This window comes from Mustela nivalis, assembly GCF_964662115.1.
Source record: "Mustela nivalis genome assembly, chromosome: 8".
In the NCBI taxonomy this organism is placed as follows: Eukaryota; Metazoa; Chordata; class Mammalia; order Carnivora; family Mustelidae; genus Mustela; species Mustela nivalis.
The window spans coordinates 136078054-136094125 of NC_139027.1; the positions used below are offsets into that span (position 1 = coordinate 136078054).

At 45.4% G+C, this 16072-nt stretch overlaps 1 protein-coding gene and 2 long non-coding RNA genes across 5 annotated transcripts in view; 2 read left to right on the forward strand and 1 right to left on the reverse strand.

The window, feature by feature from the left end:
* Positions 1 to 16072, reverse strand: part of CYP24A1 (cytochrome P450 family 24 subfamily A member 1) — a 344657-nt gene that overhangs the window by 160999 nt on the left and 167586 nt on the right. The window lies entirely within an intron of this gene.
* Positions 4505 to 6338, forward strand: LOC309870722. The gene is made up of 3 exons (XR_014314768.1): positions 4505 to 4866; positions 5036 to 5096; positions 6231 to 6338. It is a non-coding gene; the product is annotated as an uncharacterized lncRNA (long non-coding RNA).
* On the forward strand, positions 14343 to 15758 carry LOC309870724. Of its 3 annotated transcripts, none has more exons than XR_014314769.1 (3): positions 14343 to 14450; positions 14855 to 15055; positions 15481 to 15758. It is a non-coding gene; the product is annotated as an uncharacterized lncRNA (long non-coding RNA). The 3 variants fall into 3 exon arrangements; XR_014314770.1 differs by having other exon boundaries at positions 14350 to 14450; positions 14869 to 15055; XR_014314771.1 differs by having other exon boundaries at positions 14354 to 14450; positions 15501 to 15758.

The following is a 16072-nucleotide window of genomic DNA, read 5'->3' on the forward strand; positions in this document are numbered from 1 at the left end:
CTGTTCTCCTGGGAGGTAAATGAATTAGGTGTGACTTTGTCCATCAGAGCCCAGTCTTCCTCCATTAGAATCCGAGGCTGAGTGGGGAGACTCCTGAGAACTATAAAGAGCTTCAGGAGGAGTTTCTTAAACCTGAAACCACTGTCGAGGGCAAGTTCAACTTCATTAGTGATTTGAAGAGAGATTTATTGAGCTAAAGGGAAGCCCTCCCTGAACAGAGCGTGTCTATCTTGATTTAAGTAACTAAAGCCGTCACCCCATTGAGCGGCGGTTAGGTTCAGGTCTGAAACAATTTCTTGGTGAGTCAGCCGTTATTAGTGGTGGGAAAAAGAAAGCGGGTGATGGGCAGGGCTGAGAGGTGAGGCTGGGGGTGGGCAGAGGGGCCAGACATGCCAGGTCTGATGTGCCCATTAACAGTTGAATTTCAGCCTGTGGCTCGGGGGTTGCAAACTCCTTCCGGGACAGGTAGTACAGGGCTGCCTGAGGCTGGCTGAGGAGGTGGGAAGGGGACAAAGCTGTCCCCACCTCAACGGTCACTACTGAGCCCTGACCAGTTGCTTCCATGGGAGGCGGCGGACCCAGCTCTGCCAGCCAGTCAGATCTTTCAGGAAAAGCCCAATATCTGAATATTGATATGAACTCGAATTTGATTCTGCTGGGTCACATTTCATGAGGCTGGAGCAAGCAAGGGTGGGCAAAATGTGGCCGCAGTGGGCGACTTGGCTTTATGGGCATTATGGCCCCCTTAGGGTTGTCTGAGCAGAGAGGAGACCTCTTCCTCCTCCTCTCTTTCCATTAGCCATGCTGAGAATGTTCTAGAATGCAGAGGAGGGTTTGTGCAAAGGCAGGGGCAGGGGCAGGCAAGTGAAGGCAGGAGAGCTAGCTAGATGCTCTAGTCACAGCCGGGATGTGACTTGGCGAGTGTTGGAATTAAGGGAATGGCAGTGAGGACAGAGGGGTAGGCTAAATTCTGGAACAACTTCTCGGGCAGCCTCAGAGCATTTAGTAACTGAGTGGGTAAGGGACAGGCCCCAGACAGGAAAGAGGGTATTTGTGGAACAGAGTGATTTTGCTAAAGGCAGAAGTTGCCATCTAGCATTTTGGCAGCAGAATGTGTCCCACAGGTATGTTTTGTGGGCCACACGGGCTTAAAATTTCTTTTATATTAATTTCCAGCTCATAGAAAATAAGAGCATTTACATAGGAATCTAGATTTTTGATTCTTCTTGAAAAAAAAAATGAGATTATTCAACATAGATTCCAATGACACAACAACCACTGGCACTGGGCTGGGGTTGGGGCTGGTGGGGGCAGCTGCATGGACTCCCCCGTATTTATTTTACCTGCCTGGCACCTCTAAGTGTTTGAGTCTGTGACCCCTGAGGGAGGGAGCTGTGCAATTTGTACGAACACACGAGGTCACTCAGGGAGAGCAAGAGGTGATGCATTGCAGGCCACGAGCACATTTCAGGACAGCCTAGCAAACATCGAACATCGAACATCGCGAAGGGTATTTAGAAAACATAGACAGGGAGGACGAGGGTGCACAGGGAAGGAGAAGGGGGATAAGGAACCGAAGAGGCATCTTGGCTACACAATGTCACTTAAGACCCTATAGTAGAGGGGCGCCTGGGTGGCTCAGCCTTCAGCTCAGGTCATGATCTCAGGGTCCTGAGATTGAGCCCCATGTTGGGCTCTCTGCTCAGTGAGGAGCCTGCTTTCTTTCCTCTCCCTCTGTCTGCTGCTCCCCCTTGCTCTCTCTCTCTCTCTCGCTCTCTCTCAAATAATTAAATAAAATCTTAAAAAAAAAAAAAAAAAGAGCCTGTAGTAGAAGGCTTGAAACAGGCTGTTGCTGAAAGGTGTGCTGCCAACTTGGAGAGGTCATTTGTCAACACCTAGTCATGTTGAAAGAGAAAGGGACACCCTCAATGGCCTGGGGGTCTAATTCCCTGTCCCAGGGACACAAAATTCCCACACAAGCGCACAGAGAAATGGTAGAAGCTCCCGGTTGCGTCGCTGTTCGTTGTAGTGAAGAACCAGGAACAACTTCAGGGACCGTCAGTAAACTTGCAGGGAAATAAACCACGGTCCGTGCTGACCTGAGGAATAGTTTAAAAAGATAAGATGCGTTAGAAAAACAATCCACAGTGTGTACTCACTCTCTCTGGGTCTGTGCATAGAAGTTAAATCTGAAGCCTCCGGCCACACTGACGTTACCAGATGTCCTTGTTGAAGGAAAAAGCTTCCAAGATCGGAGATAAGTACTTAAAGGGAATCTCCCTTTATCTTGAAGTTGTTAATTATTTTCACCAGAAACATGCATTTCTGTATCACTCACACAACTAAAAATTAGTTGAGAGCGCAAGACAATGCTTACGGCATTTTGCAAGCACTGTCTTTGCAGAGTAGTAGAAGTGGGAAAAATGGCAACATCTTGAGCAGTAACTGGGGGGTACAGGGGCAGAAAGTGCCACAGAGGGCTGCAGAAAGGCTCGGGTCGGGGAAAGAAGCAAGTGGACGTTTTGTTGGTTCGCGTTTAACTGGGATGACCAAAAATCTTGATCAAAGGACATTTTTGGCTTCTCCTTCTGGGGCCTGGCCACTACGGGAGAGCATGGTGTTTACTTCTGAGCAAAGATCACACCTGGAATTTGAGTCTTGACTTTTCTGATGTAGAAAAGTCTAGAAGGATTTTGATGGGAAATTAAAATGGTTTCATTGTGTAGGATCACAATACCCATATAAAGGCAAAATATTCATAAGGGGATAAAGTTGCTTGAAATAGGATACAAAAGAATGTCCATTCGATTAAATGTTATAGTCATCAGTGGGGGCAGACTATTAGGTAGTCATTAAAAATCATGTTTTCTGGGCATCTGGGTGGGTGGCTCAGTCCGGTAAGTGTCTGCCTTTGGCTCAGGTCATGATCTTGCCATCCTGGGTTTGAGCCCCCCCCCCCCCCCCCCCCGTCAGGCTCCCTGCTCAGCAGGGGAAATCTGCTTCTGCCTCTCCCTCTGTGATCTCTTTCGCTCTCACTCTCTTTCAAAAAATAGATAATATCTTTTAAAAAAAATCATATTTTCTATGTTTCTAATTTTTAAAACATTGGGCAATGCTGGTCATGCAAAGTTTGATTTAAAAAAATGCATGCTGGGGCACCTGAGTGGCTCAGTGGGTTAAAGCCTCTGCCTTCGGCTCAGGTCATGATCCCGGGGTCCTGGGATCGAGCCCCGCATCGGGCTCTCTGCTCAGCAGGGAGCCTGCTTCCTCCTCTCTCTCTGCCTGCCTCTCTGCCTACTTGTGATCTCTGTCTGTCAAATAAATAAATCTTTAAAAAAATAAAAATAAAAATAAAAAACGCATGCTACAGAACTTTCTGTGCAGTCAGTCGCCCTTAGAAAACTAAGGATATAGGCATAAGGAAAAAAGAAGGAAAACATTCAGTTGTCAACAGTGCTCTTCTCTAGGTGAAGGAGAAGTGGGTGATTTTACTTTTTGTGCATTTCTGTGGATGGGACCATTTTCTTCCCCAAAACACAATTGCTTGCCTAATTCCCCAAAGGAACTGCTTTTAAAACTGTGGTTTGAAAATCATTGAAAGGGAAGAGAGCCAAGCAGGATTCCTGTTTGGCAAGGGATCAGGCACGCAGGCCCTAAGCAGGCTTTTGGAGACATTTTTTTTTCCCCTTTTACCCAAATGTCAAATGTCAGGCTTCCACATAGTGTGAGAGGACCTACAACGATCAACTTCCCCAACGCGGAACGACAAATGTCAACTCCTCCCCGCTCCCAACCAAAGGCCTGCTGTGTGTTCTTAACCCTCAAAGAGAAAACACAGAGCTCAGTGGGCTGGGATGCGAGCTGGCAACCGAAGGCTGACCCTGAGCCAGTTCTGTGGAGAGAGGAGAAGGCCGGTCCTCTCCCTCACGCTGGGCCCCCTCATGTCCCCCAACATGGCGGGAAGCAGCAGGGCCCCATGATGAATCCTGCAAACACCGCACATCTGACACACCCCTATGCAATCCCTGCTCTCTCTGAACAGCTCTGTGGCTTCCGGAAAATTCTATAACTTCTTTGTACTTCAGCTTTCTCCCGTGTGGGAAGGGGATGCAGATTCCCCACCTCAGTGGGTTCCTCTGTAGATGCACTGGAACTCGGGGCGACCGCGTAGCCGTTCCTGAGTCAGTGGTTTTATTCTCAGGGTTATCTGATTTTATGTTCTTCTCACGCTACCTTAGGGCCCTAATTCAGGGGATGGAGTCAAAAAAGGCCAGTTTGGGGAGAAAGACCCTCTTGTTGACCCTCTGGTGTTTCTGTGACAGTCCCAGACTGGCCTCCATTTGGAGGCAATGAGCTCATTGGTGAAGCGCCATTGCCTTCAGGTGTGTCCCCGCCGCCTTTCAGACGCGTGCCTGGAGGTCACATAGATGAGATCATCCTGTCATGTTTCCTTCAAGTAAGTCCTGCAAACAGCCATTTCTCACCTCCTCTCCGGCAACCACGCTGACTGAAGCTAACATCTTCTTTCCGGAAGCCGTGGCAATGGCCTGCTCCATGGTGCTCCGCATTCATTCTTACCATTTCCAGTGAACTTTGGGAACAACCAAAATAAGAAGAACCAATCTGGAGAGAGGACTGGTGCTCGTGGAGCTAGCGGTTTTGGAGGCTGGAACCCTGGGGCCTGAAGCCTGCCCGGGTCAGTGAGTTACTGACTGACTTACGTACCAGCCAGGGTAGCAGAGCTGCTTTCACACCCACGGCTGCCGGGAGACCCCATGAAGGACCCCACAGAGGACCACCACCAGCTTGCAGTCGCCCATCGCTGCTCTGAGACGGGAGCCCCCGTGGCTGTCTCTGCCTTATGAGGTAAGTGCCTCTGAGTCAAATCGAGGGTTGCGATTCCACCTACCCCTCTCCCCCACGCTTCCCCAGCACAAGGAGGGAGACATTTGTCACCCAACACGCCATCTGATGCTGGAGTTGCTGCTTCAGGAGACATGTGCCTACCTGAAAATCTTTCTCTGCCACTTTCTAGAGCCAATTTTTGGATGCACCAGTGGTCCAATGAGATTTCTTCTGACGTATATCCACAAAGGGTGAGGGGGTTTTTTACTATTATTTGACAAAAACATCCAAATATTCATATCTTCTATTGATGGGCTGGCAGAGTTGTGGGTTTTGTATCTTTTTTTTTTTTTTTTTTTGGAAAGAGTGAAAAGTGGTGCTTCAAAATGGTCACAGGATCACCACAAGATTTCATCATCTCAAGGAACTCATTTTATTACCACTGAAACTTATGGAAGGAATCCCATTTTGGTTTCATCTTTGGGGGCTCCTTTCTTAGTTAACTCAAAGGGTGAGTTTGGAATGTTCAACTCGGTATTCTGTGATTCTCTGAAGACATTTTTACCAAAAAAGGCAAAATGCTATATGGAGAGCTGTACACTGGGGTGATGTCTGAAGAGTGTGGTCTGCAGTAATTCTCCAAACAGGACAGCAAAAGAGAAGTGGCTTATTCAGCACATGCCCATCGAGGGGATGAGAGTTCCAGGAGCCATAAAGATTGCAATTGTCCAGTTTATGAAAAAACTTAAAAGAATGTATATGATATAATTACAATCATCATCTTATGTACTAAATTAGGTATGCAAAGCATAAGACAAAGTAGTTGGCTTTGACTTGAACAGTCAGACAATCTGTATCCAATATTGATCATCTGCTGTAAGCCAGGCACTTTCAAAACAATGACATAATCAGGGCACCTGGGTGGCTCAGTGGGTTTAAAGCCTCTGCCTTCAGCTCAAGTTGTGATCTCAGGGTCCTGGGATCCAGCCCCACATCTGGCTCTCTGCTCGCCAGGGAGTCTGCTTCCCCATCTCAATCTCTCTGCCTGCCTCTCTGCCTACTTGTGATCTCTGTCTGTCAAATAAATAAATATTTTTTAAAATTACATAATCAATATAAAAAAATATTTGAAGCTACCATGATTGAGCCGAGGAGATGGGATTATGACAGACTCTTTCGCTATTATTCTCTCCTAACATTTTTTTAAAATACTGTGATTTCATAATTTCAAAAAAGGAAAGGAATATTTGAAACAGCAGAATGACAAAGTTGCAAATGCTAATTTTGTGAGCTTAATCCTAAGCACTGCTCTGAGCAGGCTGTGAAAAGTATCTGTTTTACCTCTGTAACGATGTATTATCAGTAACATCACTCCCACTTTACAGTAAAGAAATTGAGACACGATGTTTCATATCCGGTCCAATGTCTTGAAGCTAATTGGAAGGAGAACTGAGTGCCAGAATGTTCTTAATTACTACTTCAAATATATCACACGAGGATACGTAATGCAATTATGTGTGGGATTTCCCAAAGTATATTCTTGATACTTGGCTTTTGGGGAGAGTGCCTCCTCACCTATACCGGAGTGTTCTCTGCTTTTCTTGTTTATCTCTTTCCCAGACCCAGACTCACAGATGATACTCAATCAGCAGATGCATAAACCAATTCATCTCTGATAAGAGAGGCCAGGAATTGGGCTGTCCACTTCATTTCTCAGAAGCATCTGTCAACCTCGTGGGATTTTTATGGAGTTTTTTTCTGTACGTCTGACATTCCAAACTGAAACAGATGATGCCAGCCCAGTTCCTAAGAGAAGCAAACACTTAAACTGAGAAGACAGTGATAAAAACAGGAAATAACTTCACCCTGGGAATATTCCAGAAACCAAGTTTGAATAATTCCTTCATGTTCAGTTGAATACAGGTTGACTCCCAGGTTGACTCACTCATGTAAATACTCCTGACTATGTTATGACTGTTAAACACACACACACACACACACACACACACACACACACACACACACCCTTATCTTTCCAAAATGCTAACTATGCAGCATGAATCAGTCACTCTGGACGTTAGAGCACTGGGTTCTTCATCATCAACCTTGACTCCTCTCTTGTCATCCTCACATCCAGTCCAGCAGCAAACCCTGCCCCTGCCACCCACCTTCTAAATTTGAGACTTACTCTAGAGGCCAGCACATGTCCACTTGGTAAATGTTCCATGTACACTTGAAAAAGAATACATATTCTGTAGTCATCAGTTGCTTTGTTCTGTAAGTGTCAGTTAAGTGTGTTAAATAGTATTGGTCAAAATATTTCTATTCCTACTGATTTATTGTTGTTGGCTTGTCCGTTAGTTACTGATAGAAGAATGTCAAAGCCCACCACTATGATTGTGAATTTCTCTATTTCTCCTTTTAGATCTGGTGGTTTCTGCCTTATACACATCGAAGCTGTATTAGCAACTGTTTCTAGACTTAGAATTGTTCTATCTTTCAGTGGGACTGACCCTTTTCATTATAAAATTCATTTTCTTTATTGTGCTGCTCTCATCTTAAAATCAACTTCATCTGATAGTAGAGTAACTAGTCAACTCTCTTTTGATTACTGTATGCATACAGTATCTTTTCCCATCTTTTATTTTCATCCTGTCTGTATGCTCATATTTAAAGATTATCTCTTGGAAGCAGAAAATAGTTGGGTTTTGTTTGTTCATTTAGTATGACAATCTCTTTTCATGTGAACATTTAGCTCATTTACATTTAATGTAATTATTAACACATTGCTAACACAATACTAATGCATTACTAGCTGTTTCATTCAGTTTCATCTGTTGTGAGTTCCATTTTCTTTATTATGAACTTTTACATTAATGACATCTTTTTAAGATCATTCTCCTCTCTATTAGCTTGTTACTTGTATATTTTCTTTTGTTGTTATCTTGCAGATTCCAGGGATGATCTTTGTCTTATTGTAGTTTAATAAAATTCCTGCTTTTAACACTTCTCTGGCAATGAAAGAAAATTAGGACCTGTTTAATTCCCTTTTCCTACTGCAAATATCAATTCTAGTTATATTTTAAACCTGGCAAGACATGATTATTATCTTTTAATGTATCTTTTAATTATTATCTTTAAGACAAGATTATTAATCTTTTATTCATTTAGATTTGTCAACAATTTCTTCTATTGCTGCTCTTCATCCTTTCTTAAAATTTTAGTTTTCCTTCTGAGATTATCTTCTTTTTTTGTAAAGGACTTTCCTTTGTCTTTCTTTTAGGTAAAGTCTGCTGGTAATGTATTCACTCAGTTTTTGTCTGAAAATATGTTTATTTCATCTTAAATTTTGATGGATATTTTTACTAGGTGTAGGATTATAGTTTGGTAGTTATTTTCTTTCAGCTCTTAATTTTTTTTAAAGGGTTTTATCTTTTGGCTTCCATCAGTTCTGCTGAAAAGTCAACTGCCAGTCTCCTTGTTGTTTTCCGTTGAAGCGGAGCATGTGTCTCCGTTTTTGGATGTCTTCGTGCCATTTCTTTTTTTTGGTCTAGCTTTTGTAGTTGTTCTAATAGGTGAAATGGTCTGCAACTAATGGACATTTTTTAGAAAGAAATTTTACATACTAAATGGCTATGGCCTTCCCCAGATAATGCTAAAGATAGCCGCTGGAGCTGGAGGGAATGAGAAGTGATCTAGGGAGAGAGAAGTTAATATAGAAGGAGTAATTCTACTTAAGAGGAGTGGACCCCAGAAGATTAGTAGGAGTCTGGGAGCAAAGGACATTTATAGGGGACAGAATGGTACTTTCTGAGAATAAATGGCCCCAGAGCCTGAGAGAGTATAATATCTAATATTACATTTTGTATTTTTCTTTATTATGTTGTACTTCCCTGAAGTAATTGAGATTTAGAGAGTTTAATCAACATGTCTGACCTCAGGCATCTAGGACACTGCTGAGATCTGAACCCATGCCAGCAGACTCCAGAACTCGTGGGCTTTTAACCACTCAACTACACTAAAGACCAGAGACTTCCAAACTCTTCTGACTATAAACTATAATAAGAAACACATCATGAGTCTATATGCACATATTCATAATAAAAACTAACGTTTCACTAATTCATATGATGCATGTTACCTGTAACACATTGTGAACTACCCTCTCCTCTCCTCTCCTATCTTACTCTTTCCCGTTCCGTTCTACTCTGCGCCATTCCATTTCATCCTTTCCCGTTCTGTTTCCTGGATTAATGCTAATGGGTTGGTCTTCCATTCCAGATAAAAATCACTGCTGAAGACAATGACTTTTACCTTAAGGATTAATAAAGCACACGGCTCTGATTTGCTGGGGAAAGTTCCAAGAGAGAGAAAGAAGCACAAAGAAGCCATCTACATTATCGTTCCAGAGATTTTAACAGTAGAACAACTTTGGGGGTCATCTGTTTCAAATTCTTGTAGGCATCCTCCCATAGGTTTGTTAACTTTCAGCTGGCATTGAGCAAGCGGGATGGTATTTTGCCTGTTTGGGAGCCCATCTCAGGCCTTTCTACATAGCACAGGACAGAACAGGCGCTCAGCAAATGTTTGTTGCCGGAGTCAAATAAAGGGTCATGGGGGATGCATCTCAGAGTTTTCTCTGCTCTCATGTTCCCTATTCATCCCTGAATGAAGAGGCCTATGACATCTCACTCTGGGTCAGAGTCAACAGTAAAAGAATCTCCTAGAAAGATCACTTCCCCCAACTTGCTGTCTTAGTCTGCTGTGGCACCAAGGGATTAAAGAAACATTCCCACTCCCCTACCCCCTCCAGAATTTCCTGTCCTGTCTTGTGGTTGATTTAAAATATTTCAACTCCCACCTCCCCCTTTCTCACCATTTCTTCTTCATGGCTAAAGAGGTTATACATTGGCAAAGGAAATGATTAAGCAAATCCAGAGACCTTGGCCAGGGACCTGATTTTTCAAGGGCCTCGTTTTGGAGAGCTGAAGAAATCTGTGTGAGGAAGGGTTTGCACATACGTTTTTAGCCTTAGTCAGGACTGGTGCACAATTTCCTGTTTTTATATCCTCAAAACTGCTAAGCTCCTTGTGAACAACTGGCCAGCACAGATAGGGAGGGGGGTGTGGGGGTTGCGGGGAGAGGGCTGGGGAAGGGAGGACAGAGCTATTCCTCCTTCAGTTCTGGCACAACTTCAGTGAAAGTGGAAAGTTTTGGGGTTTTTTTTTTGTTTTGTTTTGTTTTTTTTAAGGCAATGAAATAGAGACTAGAGGCAGATTCTAGGCATTGAAGTCAAGCCTTTGAGTGGTAAAGAGGGGAAGAAACAAGTTTGAGCAGGAATTTTAATGGGCTGCCAGGTACTCAAAGGAGCAGTTGAATCTCAAGATGTCCCGTAGAGCATGTTGTAGGCACTCATGCGCCAGGCACAGTGCTAACTGCTTTGCGTGGAATATATCGTTAGACCCGCCTTGCAACGCCGCGTGGTAGATTCCCTTGTCATCCTCCATTGTATGGACACCACAGTGACGTTGAAGAAGTTAGCTGACTTCATGTTGCTGGGACCATCACATACATGTTCATTTGTCTAATTCCAGGGTTGGCTTGGGGCCCTGACAACGTTGCTTTCTGATGTTAGTTTTCTCTCTAAGCCAGGCTTTAGGTTGTGCTGGGGCATTTATTTGCCCATTGGTTTTTAGTGTTCCCCTTCAAATTTCATTTCCCAGGTTCCATTGCCAACTGGCTTCGGTTAGGTTCAGACAGCAGGGGGCGCTGCCACCAAGCCATTTTTCCTATACTCTCCCATCAGCAGAGAGGTAGTGCTTCCCCGCTCTGGACCCCAGGCCCCCTCTGGACCCCAGCTACCCTCCGGCAACCTCCCCCAGCCCCATGTGGTGCTCCAGTTTCCACATGGTGTCCAGCTCCCCTGGCACTGGGAACAGGACCTCTTTTTGTCTGTCTGGCCCCGTTGGTATTTGGTATTACAGTTTCCTTCCATGTCCAGTCTCTTGGGTGGTCTCCTCGTCATGTGCCTGCTTTTTTACCTCACCCAGCACCTATGAATTCCCCTCTATTAAACTACTTGGCACAAGGACCTTAAGTGAGATACAGATGTTTGTGCCGTAGACACAGACCCTGAGACGAGAACTTGGTTGCAGGTAGTTTGTTTGGGACGTGATCCCAGGAAGCACAAAGGAGGAAGAGTGTGTTCATGAGAAAGTCACTACTGTGGGCAGCTAGGATTCAGTCGCACCGGGGACCGTGCGGGAGCATTTAGAAGACACCTCAAAATCGTCCCTCTGAGGGGTGGGGGAGCTGAGATACTTATCTGCCATCTCCTCGTTGGTTGAAGGTGGTCCCTAGGGGCGTCAAATTTTAGGCATTTCCAGAACACCCTACATGTGGGCTGAATGAGTTCTCACAGCCCCTGGAGAAAGCCACTGAGAAGAAAAGCCAATAGTGGAGGGATCTTTGAGGTAGGAGCTCTCAGTGCTGTATGTGACCTCTGGAGTGAGCTGAAGAGAAATGAGATGGGGCATCTACAGCATCCGCTACGGTGGCCAACTGGTTAATATATATATTTTTAAAGATTTTATTTATTTATTTGTCAGAGAGAGGGGGAGCACACAAGCAGGGGGAGCAGCAGGCAGGGGGAGAAGCAGGCTCCCGCTGAGCAAGGAGCCCGATGTGGGACTCGATCCCAGGACCCCAGGATCATGACCTGAGCTGAAGGCAGTCGCCCAACAGACTGAGCCACCCAGGAGTCCCCAAACTGGTTAATATTATAAGATAGAACCGAGGAAAACCAAAGGCATACTCGAGTGTATTCCCCAGAAACTTCACTTTAGAATGAGATGGACATCAAGGAAAATCAACATTTTCTTTTTCTTCTCTCTTCCTTCTTTCCTTTTTTCTTGGATGAGCCAGTCAGCTAACTGGTTGCCAGAATGGAAAGGGCCTGGCACACAGTTTAATCCTAAAGACCTTGAGCCCATGAAAGTGAAGACATGTGTTCCACCTCGGGCAGATGTCCGTGTCCTCAGCCTTTACCACTTGCCAGGCACTGTCTTTACAAGCTATAAATGCGTTGTCGCGTTTACTCTTCTCAGCAACTCTCTGAATTCAGTTCTGCTATTATTCCCATTCTGCAGAGGAACAAATTAAGGCTTTCTACGTGAAATATCTTGCTCACGATCTCCCAGCCTTGGGTCATAGGTGTGGATCGTCTGGGTGGATCAGGGGCCAGAGTCCAAACCTACATTTATGACACTTGGAAATGGGCATTTAAACATTCTCGGAGGGACCAGTGCCAGTTAGAGGTTTAATCTGAGTGGGTATTTCTTATACCTTTAAAAGAGGCTTAAGAAGAAAATGATTATACTTTGTATTGCCTACGAGATAGTTCAGCTCACTCAATGAGTATTAGTTGAATTGAGTTTATGTTAGATCTTACCTGCGGCCGAAATACAGATGGGGCTCTGCCGCCCTCCGGCTCAGATCTTTTTTTCCCTACTTCCCAGGAGAAGTTCTAACTTCGTACTGTGGGCTCTTTACTTCATGTCCTTGACGATCTGGTCGGCGCCTCCTCTCCAGCCTCCACCATCTTGTCTGTCCCCCCCAGAGCCTCCCTCTGACCATGTGGAACAACTTGCCATTCTCTCGGTAGACCCTGGGCTTTGGCGCTTCCTATTCTGCTGGGAACGACTTTGGCCAAGTCTTCATCATTCCTTAGGAGTTAGCTCAACTGTCACCACCTCCAATGGCCAGCCTTCATCCCCTGTAGTCTTGCAGCAGTGCCTTCCTCTGAGTTCCACGACACCCTACATTCACTTATCATACGTTATATTATTGTTGTCCTTTTGCCTGCCCGTCTTTCCCACAGGCAAGAAAACATGCCAGTAAGAGCTTAGGTTGGAGCCTTGGCTCTAACATGTGTGCCCTTGAACAACATGGCTTCTCCTCTCTGAACCTTAATTTCCTCATCTGTAAAATGGGCAGTAAGCAAGGTAATTTACGTGGCGCACAATGGCTGGCTTGTAGTAAGTCCAGTGCTGGCTATGTATCTTCAGGGCTGGTCTTCTTCAACGGATCATCAGGGGAGTGGTAGCTCTACCTAGACCAGTGCTTTTCAAATTGTCTGCCTCAGAACTGCCTGGAGGGTTTGCTGAAACACATATTACTGGGCTCCACCTTGAGTTTTTGATCCAGTGGGTCTGGAGTCGGGCTTGGGAATTCTCATGTCTAATTAGTTCTCAGGCGATGCCAAGGCTGATTGGCCACACCCTGAGAACCACTAGGCGAGGCAACTGGAGGGGGGGTGGATGTCTGATTAAAGTGGCTGACCACTTGGTGCTGAGATAAACTCATACTAGAGCATAAGGCAACCCCTCACCAGTGGATGTGGCCACAGAATTTCTACTAATACAACCATTCAGCCAAGATTTGTTGAGCATCTACTGTGTCCAGACATTGTGCTAAATATTCATGACAGAGCAGTGAGGGACACAGACAAGAAAGTCCCCGACGTTGATGAGCTCGCAGTCTAAGGGCCCTGTTTTGGAGGGGGTGGGGGGGTGCTTCCACAGCTGGTGTGAGGAACTGCTAACTTTAAAGACACTGATGTCAAAAATTGCCTTGCTATTTATTGCATCATTGTAGTTGCCTCTAAATAATTGATTTTGCCAAAAGGATAAATCAAAACTGATTATGGTAATCCCATAATCCCCTTGTCCGGAACTGTAGCCTTGCACTGGCACTGATCTTAGGTGAAGTCAGCCCACGGAACAGGGCAGGGAGAGTCTGGAGAATCAGAGCCAGGCTGTGATATAACATCTGTTCAATGACATGATAACTCTCTCTATAGTTATTACGATTTTAACTAGCCAATGGAAGTAGGAGTTTTCTGCTATGGTGCTGAAGTTTCCCTATGACATAATAGCTCTCCTTTACGAAGCGCTTATGATGCGCCAGCCACTGGCTCCACGAAGTAGGCACAATTACTGTCCCATTGTTTAGGAGGAAACTGAGAGCAACGTTAAGTCCCTTGCCTGCAAGTTGGGTGCAGAGACGTGAAAGGTAAGGCTATGTTATGGAGCATGAAGAGCCGGTGAGGGGAACATAAATCAATGCTTGGCCATGACACCAACCTAAATAGTTTACAATCACACTGTCCTTCCTTAAGCTTCTTCCAAGCCTAAGCTGCTAAGAATGGAAGAACCAACCAACCGGACTTTGTCTTGGTCTGACCAACTGGGAATCATGGAAGGCAGTTGACTTGCCCAGGCTGGCCCCCTCTTGTTCTAGTTCTCCTCATTAAATTTGACTGCTTTCTAGAAGACAATCAACAAACACATTCTTAAGAGCTTTTTTGGCCCAACCTCCCGGTTAGGGAGTGAAGGAATAGGGCTTGGCTGGAGATGGTAGTTGCACCCTAGGTCCTAGAACTCCCCCATGTGGCCAGATTTCAACAAAACATCCTCCAAGGAGAGTCCATCCCTTAGGCCATGAGCTCCTTCAATGGCAAACATTGCCAGAAAAGCAGCTGGGGGCCATTTTGTCAAGAACTGCTCCTTTGGAGAGAGAGAGAGAGAGAGAGAGAAGACATACAGGTGCGTGCGTCCCTGTGCCCTCGTAATAAAATACAACAAAGGCGGCAATTAAGTTCAGTTAGAGGTACACAGCTTTGAATTAGATGACCTATTCAGAAAGTGTTCTATAAATTGCTAAGGGCAAGAATGTGAGGTATATTAGAGTTATCTTTACATCTGTGAAATCCGCACCCGATGTCTGCTTTGGCCAATTAAAGGGCCAGGGGAGGGGGATACTAAAATGAGCAGCTTTCTGGGGGCGGGGTGGGGGGTGGGGGGGGAGAGCCGTGAGGGTTAAGCTCTCCAGAACACCAATTTATGCATAGGGCTAGATCCCTACCGGCTTTCAGGCCTGCACTAAGATCTGAATTACAAATTTACAGAATTTGCTGCTCAGTAAGTAATTTCTTTTCTCCCTAATGGAGCCCGTAATTTCCAGTGGGCCAGGGGCACCGTGTGTTCAGTGATGGAGTGAGGAAGATCTAGACTGTGGAGGAGGCTGATTTCTACTCACGGTGCAACGGCCTTTTAAGAAGGCTTCAAAAGGGAGCTTGGGAGGCTGGTTAAAACCAGCCCTTACCTTCCTTACCATTCTGCAAAGCCCGTGTCCTCTGCCTGCAACTTGGGTGAGTCGATCTTTGAAATTGTTTTCCTTTCCAAAATGTTCTTTACAGCAGGAAGGCTAGTTGATTTTCTTGTTTTAGGGTTTAAGATCCACATGGGAGTGTTTGACATAAGAAATGACATTTGTCAGGCCCGGGTTGTGGAAATGAGCTCCCTTCTGGGGAGGCGCGGGGGTTGGGGGGTGGGGGGTGGGCAGGCACTGTGCGAAGGAACTAACAGGCCATAAATTCCAGGCTCTTGGAGTCTCATTTAATGGGGCCCCCTTGCATCTGGACCGTTTGCAAACAAATAAGGGCAGTCCAGCTCAAGTGTGTGTGTGTGTGTGTCGAAATCCCAGATAATTTGCTTAAAGGGCAGGGGGATGCAACCAAAGCCGAAGAACTTAACTTTCTTTCTCCTTTTCCCTTCCTTTTGGGCATTTCTGGAGGTATGCCTCCCCTTCCCTAGACGATTCATTCGCGAGGGACCTCACGGGCTGCTGAGTACAAGCGTGCTTTTGAATGGAAGCTTTTATGGATGTCAGTCCAAAAGTCACCATCCGCGGGAACTGGAAAGCAGCGTTTTGTTTTTGTTTTGTTTTTGCTTCTCCCCCCAGGGGCGGCCGGTTCAGCTCAAAAGCTCAATTCTTGGAAGGGCCACTTCTTCTTGACACTGGAGAAGACACCCTTCCCTGTGCACCTAAAAATAAAAAAATAAATGAATAAATGAGTTTGTAAATTTTTAACAAGGCCCCCGGGCCCCCTCCCGTAGGCCATAATTCCCTTTCAGCTGCAAGGCCTGCTTCGCGTTTCCGTGTACTCGGCCTTGCCATCCAAGTGGCCTTTCTGGGCTCCATATTTGGAGGAACTTCAGTCCCTGGAGGAACTCCCCTGGAGGCTTTTGAGACTCAAGAGCTTTGCAGAGCTCACTTGGGGGAGTTTCTGCTCGCTCTTTTTTTTTTTTTTTTTTTTAACAGGAGTTCAGCGGGAGGCATGGAAATTAGTATTGACTGTAAATGCATCAGGAATGAGCTCCCAGCT